Below are 16,801 nucleotides of genomic sequence, written 5' to 3' on the forward strand. Positions count from 1 at the left end.
AGCTCCCGATAATGTCTAAAAAGGTGCTGCTGCTTCGATTGGCTCCTCCTGTAACTGGGGGCATCTGCAGAGATATATTGCCCTCCCGTCATCATTGGTCCCACGAGTCCCTGGAGCTGTGGCAGGGAGTGCGGCACAGAGGGCTGTGCCATCAGGGCAGGAGGCTCAGGATGGGCACAGAGGGACTCGTGTCCCCTCAGACGCTGTGGCTGCTCCTCTGGGTACAGCTGTGCAGGGCTAAGTGCTGACTCATTGTCCCACCGCCCAGGGCCAGCGGGTACCAGTGTGGTCATGGGTCTGGGAATGGGGTTCCTTTGCAGCTGCTGTTGAGACAGGGGGCAGAAGGTTCTCAGATCCACGGAGCCTGTGCCTTTCCCTGTGCCTGTCTGGGTGAGAGACAGTATCTCCTTTTCCGGGGCTCCAGTGTTCTGTGCCTGGCTGGATTCACAGCCCCCTGTCCTGGGGTACCTTTGGGGACCCCTTGTTCCCAGCACTCTGCCTCTGGACCAGTGGTGGCCTCACTGGCAATGGCAGCACCCAGAGATCCCCAGGGCACTGCCAACCTCTGGGCTGGCCCAGAGGGTTTGTGTGCTGCTCACTGCCCCTTGTTCAAAGGGAAACCTGACCCCATGAGGGCAGTTTCTGCCCCCCAGAGAGAGAGAGGACGGGGACATCTGCAGTAGAGACATGTCCTTCTGGGGGGCCTGGCCCAGGGCTGATGCCAGGAGAGAGGAGGGATGTGGGATCCTCTGGATCATCTCAGTGGGAACAGGGAACGCCCTGGGGATGGGGTTGGTTTGGATGGTGCTGGGACAGGTGGTTTACATGGGAAGCTGCAGGCCTGGGTACACGAGGCTGTTCAGGGGGTGCTGGGGTGGGGGCAGTGGGTGCCCAGTGCAGAGCTGGGCAGTGTGTGGGTGGGCATGGGTGGGGGGCAGGTGGCCAGTTGGGTGAAAATAGGTGCCTTGTGTGGCGGGATGGAGAATGATCGAGCAGGGCTGGACCTGGGCACCCCCATCATTGTGCAGCTGTGGGGACAGATGGACCCTCACACTGCTCTGGGGACCTGCAGGGGAGGGGGCTCCCACCATGGTGCCTCTGACTCTGCCCAGGCAGGAGGTTCCCCCAGAGCTGCAGGACTGGGCTCGGTGCTCTCCTGACTCATCCCGTGTTGGTATTTGAAGGTGCTGCGGAGGTGAGGCTGGCGGATGGCGGCAGGCGCTGTGCCGGGAGAGTGGAGGTGAAACACCAGGGAGAGTGGGGGACCGTGTGTGGTGACAGCTGGGACATGAACGATGCAGCAGTGGTTTGTAAGCAGCTGGGCTGTGGATCTGCTGTCAGTGTTCACTGGTATGGACACTTTGGGGCAGGATCTGGCCCCATTTGGATGGATGATGTCAGCTGTGATGGATCCGAATCAGCCCTGTCTGACTGCAAACGCACAGGATGGAGTGAATATGGCTGTGATCACAGTGGCGATGCTGGAGTGACGTGTTCAGGTAAGGGGTCAGCTTGTTGCCCACCTTTGGGTGTGGGATGGTGGAAGGGACCTGGCTGTGCCATATGGAAAAACAAACATGCTGGATCTGAGCTCAGTGTGGCCAGTTGTGCTGCTGAGCTGGAACTGTCATTGCTGGTGTAATTGGTCCCTGGAGAAAGCTGTGACAGCCCTGTGGGGACAGGACCCCATGCAGGCAGCGCTGACCTGCTGCCCAGCCCCTCCTGCCTGCCTACAGCTCCCCCCACTGACCCATGAAACAGGCTCTTTGCCAGCACTTACTGACTCTCGTCTGCGCTGCTGTCACCCTCTGAGGCAGCGGGAGGCCAGGGGGACATGCGGGTCTCCTGTCCCCAGCCTGGCCATTGGCCTTGGACCTGTGCACCCCAGATAACAGTATCCCTGGATGAGAACATCCCCCTGGAGCAGGCAGGGGAGGGCTCTGGAAAGCACCAGCCGTGATAACAGCTGCTCCATTTCTGTGCTCTGGGACATCTCCCACCTAAAAGGAACCTCCCAACACCCAGGAACACCCTGGGATCAGAGCAAGCCTCTGGTTGCACCAGGTGATGATGGTCCTGCCTGGCCCAGGCTCTGCAGCAGCTTCATCACCATCTGGGCCAGTTCTCCTGGACCCCAACGGCTCACACGGCTGCAGTGCTGGGGGAGCGTGCCGGGCAGCACAGAGGACCTTGTGTGGGACCCTTTGTCTGAGCACACCTGTGGCTGTGAGTGTGTGGCAGACACACACCTTGAGTGCTCTGGTGCTGTAGAGAAGGGGAGGAGGGTCTTGGATGTGTTTGTGTCACCAGCACTTCCCCAACAGCTTCCCCAGGGATGTGCAATGGCAGTTTGGCCATGGCTTGCTTGGGGTGATGTGGGATGTGGACATGTAGCCGTCAGAGATTTCTGGGGAGCTCCCAGGTGTGGCGTTGGGTTTGTATGTTTGGTTGCTTTTTGTTTCTTTGTTTGGTTCGGTTTGATTGCTTATTTTCTTTTGGTTTGTTTTTTCCCCATCCAGGATTTGTCCGTCTGGTGGACGGGAAGAGCCACTGCTCAGGACGTGTGCAGATCCGTGATGGGGACCAGTGGAAAACTGTTTGTGGTTCCCGCTTTGGCCCCAAGGCTGCTGAGCTGGTCTGCAGGGAGCTGCAGTGCGGCGTGGCCCTGCCTGTGTCTGGAGGAGGTCACTTTGGAGAAGGGGCTGGTCCCGTGTGGGATGGAGAGCTGCAGTGTGTGGGAATGAGTCCCTCCTGTCCTCCTGCCCCACGGGGTCCTCCAGGGACCAGGCCTGCCCCCAGATGAACAGCGCTGCTGTCAGCTGCACACGTGAGGACTCGGGGTGGGGTGCTGAATGCTGGGGCTGTGCCGGGGGTTGGGGACAGAGCAAGGACTGTGCTGGGTGGGTGTAGGGCCGGAGGGGTCATGGGACAGCCTGCAGCATGAAAACCATGCAGAAGGAGAAGAAGGGCCTCTGTCCCTCTGGCCTTTCTACCAGCTACCAAGGGTACAAAAGCACCAACCTGCCCTCTCTGAATGCTTCTTTGTCTCTGTCTACTCTCCCATGGCTGTCCTAGGAGCCCCGCACCACTGAGGCCCCAGAGGAAGGCAGGACAATGGAGGAGTTTGCCTGGGTTGATGAGGACTGGGTTAGGGAGCAGTCAGGCGATCTGGACATACATAAATCCATGGGTCGGGATGGGATGCACCCACGGGTGCTGAGGGAGCTGGCTGAAGTCATTGCTGGACCGCTCTCCATCATCTTTGCCAAGTCTTGGGAAACGGGAGAGGTGCCCGAGGATTGGAGGAAAGCAAATGTCACTCCAGTCTTCAAAAAGGGCAAGAAGGAGGACCCGGGTAACTACAGACTGGTCAGACTCACCTCTGTCCCTGGGAAACTGATGGAACAACTTATCCTTGGTGCGATCTCAAGCCATATCAAGGATAAGAGGGTCGTTAGGGGCAGTCAACATGGCTTCACCAAGAGGAAGTCGTGCTTGACCAACCTCATAGCCTTTTATGAGGACATAACAAGGTGGATGGATGATGGCAGAGCGGTGGATGTGGTCTACCTTGACTTGAGTAAGGCATTTGACACAGTCTCCCACAGCATCCTCGCAGCTGAACTGAGGGAGCGCGGTCTGCAGTGAGGGTGACAGGACACTGGACCAGGGATGTTCTGGAGTCTGCTACTCTGCAGACATTCAAAACCCACCTGGACACCTTCCTGTGTAACCTCATCTGGGTGTTCCTGCTCTGGGGGGAGGGTTGGACTGGATGAGCTTTGAGGTCCCTTCCAACCCCTGACATTGTGTGATTCTGTGATTCTCTCCTCCTCTGTCCCCAGAGTACACAGGGTTCAGGCTGGTGAACGGCAGCACAGTGTGTGCGGGGAGGGTGGAGGTCCAGGTGCTGGGGAGCTGGGGGACCCTCTGTGCCTCCCGCTGGGATCTCTCGGATGCCCACGTTCTGTGTCGTCAACTCAACTGTGGGTTTGCGGAGTCCATTCCTGGAGGAGAGCGTTTTGGGAGAGAGACTGGCCCTGTCTGGAGAGACTCATTCCACTGTGACGGGACTGAAGCCCACCTGGGACAGTGCCCAGTGGCCACCCTGGGGGCCTCCCCGTGCTCCCCCGGGAACAACGCTGCTGTCATTTGCTCAGGTGAGTGCTGGGAAAATGGTGCATTAGCTCTGTTTCCCTTTGTGTGAGACATGGCCACCCAAAGCAGGGGTCCCATGGCAGCACCAGGCTGAATTTCTCCCTGGAGGATCCCTGGGGGGCTTTCCCTGCTCAGACTGACCGCTCTGCTCTGGGAGAGCTGCGGTCTGAACAGACACAGACACCTGTCCCCAGGGCAGCGCCTTAGGCCCTGGTACCACTGCCCGGCCCGGGTTCCATAGGATGAGCCCAGGACAGGCTGGTGGGCCTCTGCTCCATCCCTGTGGCTGCAGACAAACACATCCCATCCCCACAGAGAGCCCTGCAGAGCCTCATCCCACCACCCGCAGCCGCAGACCCGGTGTGAGCTGCAGACAGGGCCTGGGCTTTGCCCTCGCTTCTTGTCAGCACAGGGCTCGCTCTCGCCCTGTTTGGTCGGACACCCCCCTTGCCCTCCTCCCCAGGGGCTGCCGTGCTGCCCAGTGCCACTGATGGCTGCGGCTCCTCTGCTCTCCCCAGGCCCAGCCGACCCTGCGTCCCTGCGGCTGGTGGGCGGCGGGAGCCGGTGCGACGGGCGAGTGGAGATCTTCCAGCGCGGGACGTGGGGCAGAGTGCTGGACGACCAGTGGGACGTGCGGGAGGCCAGCGTGGTGTGCCGGCAGCTGCGGTGTGGAGAGGCACAAAAAGCCTACAGCCCCCCAAAGCCTGAGCGAGGGACGGGCCCCGTGGGGCTGCGAGGGGTCCGGTGCACAGGACATGAGGGAGCCTGACCCTCTGCAACACCTCCCTGCCCGGGAGTGCCCTGCTGGGAGGGGTTGTGGAGGACGTGGGAGTCATTTGCTGGGGTGAGCGGCGCTGCACGAGCCCCCAGATGATGGGGTGGGGGGCAGCCACCCCCTGACAGCTCCTGGGCTTTCTCCCCACTGCAGGGAGCCGGCGGGTCCGGCTGGTGAACGGGCCCGGGCGCTGCGCAGGGAGAGTGGAGATCTACTACCAGGGCAGCTGGGGGACCGTCTGTGACGATGGCTGGGACCTGTCTGATGCCGCCGTCGTTTGCCACCAGCTGGGCTGCGGAGGGGCGGTGGAGGCGGCCGGCTCCGCTCGCTTCGGGGAAGGCTCCGGGCGGATCTGGCTGGACGGTGTGAACTGCTCCGGGGCCGAAGCTGCTCTCTGGGACTGCGCTGCCGGGCCCTGGGGGCAGCACGACTGCGGGCACAAAGAGGACGTGGGCGTCATGTGCTCAGGTGTGTGCCGGGAGCTGTGCCGGGATGGTTCCCGAGAGGCCGGGATGCAGGGAAAGCCGGGCATGGCCAAGGCTGTCTCTGGCTGAGCCCCTGCCTGAGCCCTGCTACGTACACCCATGCACTGGTGTCCTCAGTTCACCGGGGTTCCTGGGGAGCTCAGTGTCCCCCAGGGTGAGCGGGGAGAGCAGGGGCTGTGTCCATCAGGGACTTCTCTATGCCCTGGGTGCGAGGGGGACTTGCTGGCCCTGCCCTGCCTGGCTGGGGGCCTGGGGAGCGCAGGGGTGTCCTGGCTCCCACAGCCCCACACCAGCCTGTTCTCTTGCTGCCTTTCCTCCCAGAGTTCGTGGCCCTGAGGCTGGAGAACAGTGACGGCTGCTCCAGGCGCCTCCAGGTTTTCTACAACGGGACATGGGGGAGCGTTTGCTCCAACTCGATGACTCCTGACACGGTGTCACTGGTGTGCAAGGAGCTGGGCTGCGGGGACGGAGGATCCCTGGAAACAAGCCTGCCCTATGGCAGGGTGTCTGGCCCTGCCTGGCTGGATTTCGTGCAGTGTGAGAAGGGATCCAGCTCCTTCTGGCAGTGTCCATCCACCCCCTGGGACCCACAGTCGTGCGATGACCTGCGAGAAGAGACCCACATCACCTGCAATGGTAACTCTGAGCCACTCGGGCACCAGTGCCACCCCAGCTTCTGCTCCCCTCTGGGCACGGCCAAATGCAGAGAAAGAGCTTGGAGGGGATTTCATTGCCATGTCAGACTCTTCTGCTGCTGGTGGCACAGATGTGACCACAGTTCTCAGTGTCCCACATGTCCAGCAGCAGTTGCCACCCAGCAGCGCCTGGGGGAGCAGCGACATCTCCAAGTGGTCTCAGCAGAGACCAGAGAGGGTTCAGAGGAGCCTCCCCTCCATGGACACCCTCCTGCTGCTCTGTGACCAAGATGGCACACACAGGCACAAGCAGAGCTCAGCCCCGCTCTCTTCTGCACAATCCTCGAGCCAGCCCCTTCACCACAGTGTTTCCTTCTTCAGGGGGACGCCCAGAAATGCCCCCAGAGCCTTTGGCCCCGTGCCCCAACTCCAGCAGCTGCACAGGTAGGGAGCTGCTCCTCCTCGTGCTCCTCTTGCCTGGCTCCTCTGCTGTCTGAGTGCCATGGGAGCTCTTTGCCTTCTCCAGACAGGGAGAAGATCCGTGCCGTGGGAGGCGAGGACGGGTGCTCGGGCAGAGTGGAGCTGTGGCACCGCGGCTCCTGGGGGACAGTGTGCGATGACTCCTGGGACATGCGGGATGCCCAGGTGGCGTGCAGGCAGCTGGGCTGTGGCCCCGCGGTGTCTGCCCTGCATGAGGCTGCTTTTGGGGTGGGCCAGGGCCCCATCTGGCTGGAGCGGGTGGAGTGCCGGGGGACGGAGTCGTCTCTGCAGGACTGCTGGGCCCGGCCTGGGGACGGACGTGCTTGCCGGCATAAGGAAGACGCTGCCGTGCGCTGCTCGGGTGAGCGGGGGCTGGGACCCCTTGGTCAGGTATTGGCAGGGAGCTGGGAAAGGCCTTTCACCCGCTTGGTCCTGGCACAGCCCCTGAGCTCCCGAGAGCAGGAACGTTCCCGTGGGGTTCAGCAGCCTGGTGCCAAGCAGGGAGCAGCCTCGGTGGAACTGGGTGTCCTTGGGCCACTGCCGTGGGGCCCTGCAGCTCCAGGACCATCCATCCCCGGCTGCCTGTGCCACCCTGCCCGCCGCCCAGAGCAGAGGCCCCGGGCCCTGTCCTGGGTCCCTTTCTACGGGAGGGGCAATTGGGGTGGGATGTGTCAGGGACATCTACAGACACACACCGGGGTGTTGCAGGGAAGGCTCCCTGGTACGTGCACTCCCACCCTCTCAGCCCAGCTCTCCTTTTCCTCCTCTGCAGCTGCACCCAGGACAGCAGCATCCCCACCCCGAGCAGGTAACTCGTCCTCCCCAGGGCTGGGTATCCCAGGGCCGGGCTCTGACCCACAGTGGGGTGCAAGAGGCTCCTTGCTGGAAGCGTGAAACTCCCAGGAGGAGGCAATGGGGTGGTTGTGTGGTGGTTGAGGAGGGGGTGAAATTTACTCAGCAGGGTGGAAGCTTCTCCATCACTCACCCCCCTGCTGCCTTGTGCGATGGGGGTCAGACCATTTTGAGAGGAAATGGCCTCAAGTTGGCCCAGGGAAGGTTCAGATTGGATATTAGGAAAAAATTTGTCACAGAGAAGATTGTGAAACAGTGGAATAGGCTGCCCTGGGAAGTGGTTGAGTCACCATGCCTGGAGGGGTTTAAAAGGCATTTAGATGAGGTTCTTAAGGACATGGCTTAGTGCTAGACTTAGGTTATGTTTGGACTCAATGATCTTGAGGGTCAGTCATGGTTGAGACGGACAAACGACATGGACCAAGTTCTTCCAGGATGAAAGCAGTAGATGCCATTTATTGCCACAAGTGCATTTTTATACAGTTTTACCAATTCATGTGTCTCTTCACTATTGGTTATAACTTACAGTAGTAACATCTCACTGGCTATTTTTGCTCTCACCAATGTTACTCTTCTACTCCCTTCTCTCTCACGGGTACATCCTGAACATCTCCAGATACTCCTTTACTCCCATCTTTCTCATGGGTGGGCCTTCATATCTTCAAGGCTGATTTCTGTTCCCATGCCCTTCGTCAGGGAATCCACGGACCCACCGTAGTCCCCCACAAGGGTCTCTTCCAACTGAAATGATTCTGTGATTTTATGATTCTATGACTGGTGCTGCATCCACCTCTCCCAGGGCTGGTGCTGTTCTTCCATGTTCTTGCCCGTGCAGATCCCACCCGGGGCCGTCCGACTGTCAGTGGGAGAACCTCAGTGCCCGTCATCATCTGCATCATCCTGGGGGCCCTTCTCTGCCTGCTCCTGGCCCCGCTGGCCGGGCAAGCGCTCAGGGTCAGGGCTGGGCGCAGAGGTGGGTCCTTCCACAGAGCTCCCAGTGATGCCTCCTGGAAGGGCTGGGGGTGCTGCGGGGGGTCAGTAAGGGGCACAAGCAGAGCTGAGGGGAGGAGACTGTGTGCTGCCACCTGTCCCACGCACCCCATTGACTGTCTGGCCATAGGGCACCAGCAGCAAAGGGTGGAGAGAGGTGGGAGCAAGAGATGGAGAAAGGAGAGACAGGGCAGAGCAGGACTGTGGGAGATGTTATCCTGGGGGAGAGGCTATCCTGTAGCTGATGTCGTCCTGGGGGAGATGTTATCCTGGAGGAGATGGCCAAGGCTGGCAGTGCTCTGGGTAGTGCTGGAGGGTGCTCTGGGGCAAAGGAGAAGACAGGAGGAACACAGGGCAGCAGGGCCCATCTCCATGGAGTCAGGCCCCAGGCTGACCCTCTGCCCAGCCCTGCCTGCCCTTGGTAGGACAGGGGCCCTGCTATGGACTCGTGGGGCAGACAGGGGTTGGCTCCAGGTGGAGGGGAAACACGGGAGCTGCTCTGGGGTCAGACAAGGAGGTGACGAGGGACCAGCGGGGCTTGAGCGTTGTCTCCAAGGGGCTTATGTGAGGGTGATGCTGCCCCAGATCATCTCCACAGTGATGTGGCCCTCACTGGGGATGTGGCAGCTGTTCCTGGACAGCACCCTGGGGCTGTGCTGTTGGAGCAGTCCTGGGCTGGGCCAAGGAACAGTTTTGGGAAGCACAGTGGGGTCCCATTGCCCCTCTGCCTGCTCCATGCCAGCTTTGCCTCTGTCCCCAGGCTCCAGGACAGCCCAGGAGCTCTTCCCCGAGGCCGTGTACGAGGAGATCAGGCACAGCCCAGCGTGGGAGAAGCAGGCGAGGTTTGGTCGCTCAGGTGGGTGTGGGCACATCTGCAGGACCCTTTCCCCTGGCCCCTCCCCAGGGCTGATCCCCTGAAGCCCCCAGCCCGTGGTCCCTGCAGTGCTGGGGCTGTGTGGTCTGTGGGGAGAGCACCCCAGCCCTGGGCCCGGGAGAGGAGCTGCCTCCCAACCCGCTTTGCCCATCGCAGCTGCACAGCCCCTCTCTTCCTGCCCCTGCACCCATTGACGAGTGAGGGAAGAGCTGTCCTGGGGCAGCTCTGGGAGCACCTTTGAGACAGGGCTTGTCCCAGGGGAGCAGGGTGAATTCCCAGCCCTCCTCCCCATGCAGCCCCAGCTCTGTGGGTCCCCCCTTCCCCAGCAGCACTGGCCACGAACAAGGTCAGTGGGCTCGCCCCATAACTCTCACTGCACATCTCTCCAGGCTCCTCTTCAGAGCAGTCCCTGACCCAGCTGCAGCCCTACCCTGGGCACCAAGAGGAGGAGGATGGTCTGGGATCAGCACCAGGTAATGAAGTAGGAAGGGGGTGATCTGCCTGCAGACAAGTGAAGGACAGAGGTGTCACTGGGTGTCACCGTCAGAGAAGGGGAGGACCTGGGGGTCTCCTGTGCTGCTGCCAACACCAGCACCTCCCATCCTCTGCTCTGCAGGATGGATCTTCTCACTGTCACCAGGTCCCTTCTCTTTTCAGATGTTCCTGTTCTGCCTGGGGGTGACCCAGTGGATGGCTCTGATGATGCCAGGGAGGTTTCTCACCCTGGGGAGGACGATGCCCCTGGACAGGGAGCTCGGGAAATGCCCAGGGTGCCAGAGGAGGGAGAAGGACCCAGCGATGCACCCAGAGGTGAGAGGGATACTCAGCGCTGCTGGTTCCTGGGGTGCCATCCCCACTGCCACCCTGGTTGCTGCTGCACTGAGACCTAAACCTCCCGGGAAGGGGGAACCTGCCCCAGGAGTTTCCCGTGGAGGGACTGAAGAGTGGGAGAAGGAGCTGAGTGTGGTGAGGAGCAGGGGGGAAGGTGATGCACAGACCCCATGGGGTGAGCTGCAATGTCCTGCATTGCTGCTTGCAGGGGGCAGCCTGTGCTCCCAGGGAAGTGCCGGGGTCCCTGGAGCTGAAGGAGACACCGCGTCCCTGTCCCCGGGGAGCACGGGCTATGATGACGCTGAAGAGATCTCTCTGGCACATCTGTGACACACAAAGGCTGTGACAGAGCTGGGCGCACAGCAGCCCCTGAGCCCCCGGCCAGGAGAGCCCGTCCCTGCTGTGCAGGTGGGTGCAGCCGGGAGGGAGGAGAGGTCCGTGCAGCTGGGAGAGCCGCGAGCACCGGGAACCGCCTCCCTTTGCCCATGGGCAGCACAAACAGCACAGAGTTTCCTCTACTTTCCCCTTTTTTCCACTGTGTATCGTATTTGTTCTTATTAAAAGTGTCGGTGGACTTTGACTTGGAGCTGGTTTGTGTCTGCCCAGGCGTCAGGAAATCTTCCTGAGTTTGATCAGGGGCAGCAGAGACCAAAAAACACCCCTGGGGTGGTTTCCATCCTGCGTGCCACAGGCAGTTCCTAGTCAAAATGACTCTCTAATAGGTCCCATGATGCTCCCCAGTGCCCATCTCTTCACCCCGAGATTCCCCAGCTGCTCTTTCCCCAGGCCCTGCCTGGGCCAGGCTGGTCCCACAGTGCAGAGGCCATGACAGAGCTGCTGTGCCAGGGTAAGTCCTGGCTGTGACCCCACAGATGTGAGCCCTAAGGTCATCACCGTGCCCTTTAAACTCCAGATGCCCCAGAGGGGATCACACCCCAGATCACCTCCCACGATGGTCAGCAGGCAGCTGTGCTCCCCAGTGCCCAGCACAGGGTGCGGAGCCACTTTCTGGGACACGCAGGGCTGGGGTTCCCTCTCCTCTGGCTCTGCCAGGGCCGCAGTCTCCATGGGCTGCTCCTGCTGCCTTGGGCCGTCACAGACCCCGAGCACTCTTGTCACAGCCACAGAGCTGTGTTCTTCCTGAGCAGGGGCTGTGAGGCCCCACGGCAGCCCTGGGACCCCGTCCTCCTGCTGCTTGCAGCCCCCGCCCTGCCCTCCTGCTGCCTCGCCGGGGTGTCAGCGCAGGTTTGTGTCGGGGCAGCGCTTGTGTGCAGGTACGGGAGGGATGGGAGCGGGCGGGTGTCACGGTCCATTCGATGATGGACTCGTGATGGTTCTTCTAACTTGATCTCAGAGCACAAAATTAAGGCGACCAAAAAGCCAAGGGGTTATAATTCAGTCAAGCAGTGTTACTTTATTAATTTGCCCATAAAGTGGCACGCAATAGAGAGAGAGTAAGAAAGAGAAAGGGGAAACAAATGGGGAAAAGTAAAGATGAGAAATGAGGTTGCATTTATCACCAGTCCAGTTCCAGAAGCGTCCCTCTGGAGTCCTGCCGGTTCTCTGCCGTGGTTCGGGATCCTCTGGTGGGAAGATCTTCAACGGTGTCCATTCTGGAGTCACCTTTTATGCTGCTTCACCCTCCCTTGCTCCCATTGTTTTAGGGCAGTCTCTGCCTTGATTTCGCAACCCAGGCTTGTACTGCGCAGGCTCAAAAGATCCACGCTTTCTTTTGCCAGCGCTTATGTGTCCAGCATTCAGAGGTCTTTCTCTGATCCACTGGGTGACCTCAGGACCCTTGGCGAGCTGCTGGGCATGCTCCTTTTTGTTGGCCATTGTTTGGGGGAGCAGGTGAGGGACACGTGTACCTGAGGCTGCAAGTGAGAACACATCTTCTGGATGGCAGCTATTATCCCTGGGTCAAAGAGACCCTCATGACAATAGCTTTCAGGAGGCGGGGGCTGGTTTGGCTGAAGCAGCAGCAAAGTCCACACAGCAGCCATTGTAAGCAGGAGCCCCCCCCCCGTATCGGAGAAAACAGTTCAACACAATGCTTCTCCTCGGGCCTCTCTCCAAGTCATTGTCCATCTGTTCTTTCAGTCAGGGCCTCAGTTCTCTCAGTTCTTGATGGCGATGGTCAGGCAAATACTGCTCCATCTTCAGACCAACTCTCACAATCCCCCAACCCACTGGAGATCCCTCAACTCATTGGAGATCCCCCAACCATGGGAGATTCCCCAAACCCATTGAAGATCCCCCAACCCATTAGAGACCCCCAAAACCCAACCATGGGAGATCCCCCAACCCATTGGATATCCTCTCAAACCCATTGGAGATCCCCCAACCCATTGGAGATTCCCCCAACCCAATCATGGGAGATCCCTCAACCCATTGGAGATCCCCCAACACATTGGAGATTCCCCCAACCCAATCATGGGAGATCCCCCAACCCATTGGAGATCCCACCAAACCCATTAGAGATCCCCCAACCCAACCATGGGAGATCCCCCAAACCCACTGGAGATCCACTAACCCATTGAAGATCCCCCAAGCCATTGGAAATCCCCCAACCCAACCATGGGAGATCCCCCAACCCACTGGAGACCCCCCCAAGCCCATGGGAGACCCCCCAACCTAACCATGGGAGATCCCCAACCCATTGGAGATCCCCCCAACTCACTGGAGATCCCCCCAAACCCATTGGAGGTCCTCCAATTCACTGGAGATCCCCTAACCCACTGGAGATCCCCCCAAACACATTGGAGATCCCCCAACCCATTGCAGATCTCCAAAACCCATTGGAGATCCCTCAAACACATCAGAGGTCCCCCAGCCCAACCATGGGAGATACCCCAACCCATTGGATGTCCCCCCAAACCCATTGGAGATCCTCCAACCCATTGGAGATCCCCAAACCCACTGGAGATCCCCCCCAGACCCCCTGGAGATCTCCCAACCCAACACATTGGAGATCCCCCAACCCATTGGAGATGCCCCCCAACCCATTGGAGATCCCCCCCAACCCACTGGAGATCCCCCGAAACCCATTGGAGATCCCCCCAAACACATTGGAGATCCCCCAGCCCACTGGAGATCCCTCAACCCAACCACGGGAGATCCCCCAACCCACTGGAGATCCCCCAAACCCATGGGACACCCCCCCAAACCCACTGGAGATTCCCCAACCCATTGCAGATCTCCAAAACCCATTGCAGATCCCTCAAACCCATCAGAGGTCCCCCAACCCAACCATGGGAGATGCCCCAACCCATTGGATGTCCCCCCAAACCCATTGGAGACCCTCCATCCCATTGGAGATCCCCCCAATTCCATTGGAGATGCGCCCAAACACATTGGAGATCCCCCAGCCCACTGGAGATCCCTCAACCCAACCATGGGAGATCCCCCAACCCATTGGAGATCCCTCCAAACCCACTGGAGATCTCCAAAACCATTGGAGATCCCCCCCCCACCCACTGGAGATCCCCCCAAACCCATTGGAGTTCCCCCAATTCATTGAAGATCCCCCTAAGCCACTGCAGATCCTCCCAAACCCCTTGGAGATCCCCCAAGCTCTTGGAGATCTCCCAACCCATTGGAGATCCCCCAACCCATTGGAGATCCCCCCCACCCATTGGAGATCCCTAAACCCATTGGAGATCCCCCCCAACCCATTGGATGGATGAGACATTTTAGGTCTTGGTGGCCTAAGGGGTCCAGAGATGGCACATCATGGCCTGGGTGTTGTAAGGGTTCCAAGGGTTGGGACATTTAAGGTCTTGGTGGCCTGAGATGGCTGCAAATGGGACATCTTGGATCCAGATTTAGGACATTATAAGTCTGGGTGGCCCAAAGTGTCCAGGGATGGGACGTTTTAGGTCTTGGTGGTTTAAGGGGTCCAGAGATGAGACATCCTGGGTCTTGGTGGCCTCACGGGGTCCAGGGATGGGACATCTTGACCTTGGTAGCCCAAGGGGGCTGGTGATGGGACATCTTGGGTGCAGGGATGGGACATCCTGCATCTTGGTGACCCTAAGTGTCCATGGATAGGACATTTTGGGTGTTGGTGGCTTCACACGGTCCAGGGATGGGACACTTTGGCCTGGATGGCCCAAAGTCTCCAGGCATGAGAAATCTTTGATGCAAGGATGGGACATCTTAGGACTTGGTTTCCCCAAAGTTTCCAAGGATGGGTCAACCTGGGTCTTGGTGGCTTCATGGGGTCCTTCTGGGTCTGGGTGGCCTAAAGTGTCTAGGGATGGGACATCTTGGATCCAGGGATGGGACATTTTAGGTCTTAGTGGCCCAAAGTCTCCAGAGATAGGATATCTGGGGTCTGGCATGGGACATTCTGGCTCTTGGTGGCCCAAGGGGTCCAGGGATGGGATGTTTTGGCTCTTAGTGGCCTCACAGTTTCCAGGGATGGGACATAGCGGTGGTGAGAGTGGCCATGTCTCCTCTTTCACCGGGACCAGGCCACGGTGGGGTGACCACCTCCCTGCACGCTATTTAAAGGGGTGCCTGGGCGGGGCCCTTTGTGACATCACCAGTGACATCACAATGCCCCACCATGGCAGTTGCACATCCCCCTGAGATCCAAAGACTCCAACAGGGCAGTGATGGCTCCTTAGCACCTTTTGTGCCCCACTGTGCCTGTCCCCATGTACACACCAGGGTGGTACCGAGGTGCTGGCAGCCACATCCTCCCCCACACTAGGCAGGGTGACTTCACCTCCACCAGCCTGATACAGGGAATTAACAATCGACTAATTAACACTTAAAGAACTAACACCTAAAGACTTAAAGAGCTAACAGAGATTAACCCTTAACTCTTATGAATATGTACAGGTGTTCATTCTTTCAGCAATCTGCAGTTCAGGATCATGGCAGCAGAGGGCTCATGAACATCAAAAATGCTCTTACAAGCCAAGGCTCTGTGCATCATTTTCCTAAAGGCTTCAAGTCGGGTGTGGATGATTAGAGAGATTTCAGGAATAGCCAAACAGAGAGCATTTCCATCATAAATAGCAATAAAGCCAAATTTCTTCTATTTCCTTCCCCCTGTCCCTCCTCCACATTTCCAGAAGAGGTGGTATCAGCAATCTCCAATTATGATTGATCTGGAGTATTTCCTCAGGTAGACAAAACAATATGTCAGAAAAGTGGGTACCTGACACGCCACTTGAGACAGAAGACAGGCCAGGACCCCTCAAGAGGAGTCACACTCCTCTGGACCAAGAGGTGGGTGTCCCTGGGAATCTCAGGTGCCACAGCACAGCGATACTTGTGTTCAGGGAGCTGGTCAAATGACCCATCTCCTGTTCTGTAACGGTGTCTGAGTTTGCTCAGGTCACCCCTGACTTGAGCCCCATCCACTGCTGGGTGTTCTCCAGACTCCTGCCTTCAGGAACAAAGTCCTGGGAGACCTTGCTGGTGAAGATGGAGGCAAAGAAGCCATGAAGAACCTCAGTCCTGTGTGATTTTACTCTTACAAAGTTCAGCAGCAGGCCCACGTAAGCCCGGTCTCTTATTTTAAGGAAACTGTGTCAGCTCATCTTGCTACCCTCATTCTCCCCTGCAGCTATGAAGTCCAGATCAGCTTTGGCATCATCTTTACATTGATGGACCAGGTTTCTAAATTCCTCCTTTGCACCTACACCTGCTTCCACCTCCTGTGTGCTGCCTTATTGTCCTGGAGCTCCATCAGTTCAGAGGAGCAGCTTCACGAGATGAATGCTTCTGTTCATGGATACTCAGAGAGAACATTCTTGTGCTTGGAGCAGCCTGTCCTGTAAGGCTGATCAGGTTTCCTGAGCTTCTTCACCCCTCAGATCTACTTCCATGTAACCACCTCGTCTGCCATCCTCCAGTATGTCGAAGTCTTCTCTAAAGCCCACCAGCCTGTGCTCTGCTGCTGGCCTTCCTCCCTCCCCTCTGGTGCCTGGAACCCCATTGCTTCCTGGTCACGACAGCCAAGGTGGACACTGATGTTCACATCCCTCACCAGCTCTGCCTTGTTTCCCAGTTCCAGATCCAGGTGAGCATCACCCTTGTTGGCCCATCAGGCAGACATGTTAAGAAGTTGGCCCCAGATCCTCTCCTGGCCAGTGAGTGTCAGGGCAATTACAGTTCTCCATAGGAACCTGCTCATTGACTGGAGACATCCTAAGGTTGCTTACAGAATATCCTTTCCATTTCTTCTCTATGATCAAGTAGTTTGTAACATTCAACTGGATGTACATGGTGAAGTCTTGGAACTGGGGGTGAGTGGGTTGTGCTACAGTTGTCACCTCTCTGAGAAGACAACAGGAGTTTGACCAACATCAGACAGAGCCGATTTCAGCTGCTCCAAGATGGACTCCTTGCCAAATCTGAGCCACTCAGTGATGCTGGCAGCACCTCTGGGATATTGTATTTGAGAAAGGGTAAAAAACGCTGCACAACAGCAGGTGGGAGAGAGGAGGGAGGAGATGGGAGAGAAAAGCACTGCAGACACCAAGGTCATATCCCACAGGACCCAAGCAGGTCCCTCAGCAGGCCAAAGCTTGCTCTCCTGAAATCCTGCTCTTTGCCTTGTTCTCATCTCCCAGGAGCCTCAGCTCCACTTTCTCATCCCTGACTGTTCCATCCTGACCAACTCTTTCTGGTTTGTAAGTGTGAAGTCCCACAGGGCACCTCACCCCACTGACTCCTCAGTCACCCGTGTCAGGAAGATGTTGTC

The 16,801-nt window shown here is 58.4% G+C and overlaps 1 pseudogene across 1 annotated transcript; it reads left to right on the top strand.

Annotated features, from left to right (window-relative positions):
• The first annotated feature begins 977 nt into the window (after positions 1 to 977).
• On the top strand, positions 978 to 9,745 carry LOC309452821 (antigen WC1.1-like; annotated as a pseudogene). The gene is made up of 10 exons: positions 978 to 1,092; positions 1,185 to 1,499; positions 3,846 to 4,160; positions 4,683 to 5,002; positions 5,087 to 5,401; positions 5,740 to 6,054; positions 6,580 to 6,894; positions 8,221 to 8,358; positions 9,136 to 9,231; positions 9,639 to 9,745. The product of its transcript is annotated as an antigen WC1.1-like (transcript).
• Positions 9,746 to 16,801: the final 7,056 nt, after the last annotated feature.

The sequence above is a fragment of the Streptopelia decaocto genome (genome assembly GCF_964273445.1).
Source record: "Streptopelia decaocto genome assembly, contig: HAP1_SCAFFOLD_95, whole genome shotgun sequence".
Taxonomy (NCBI): domain Eukaryota; kingdom Metazoa; phylum Chordata; class Aves; order Columbiformes; family Columbidae; genus Streptopelia; species Streptopelia decaocto.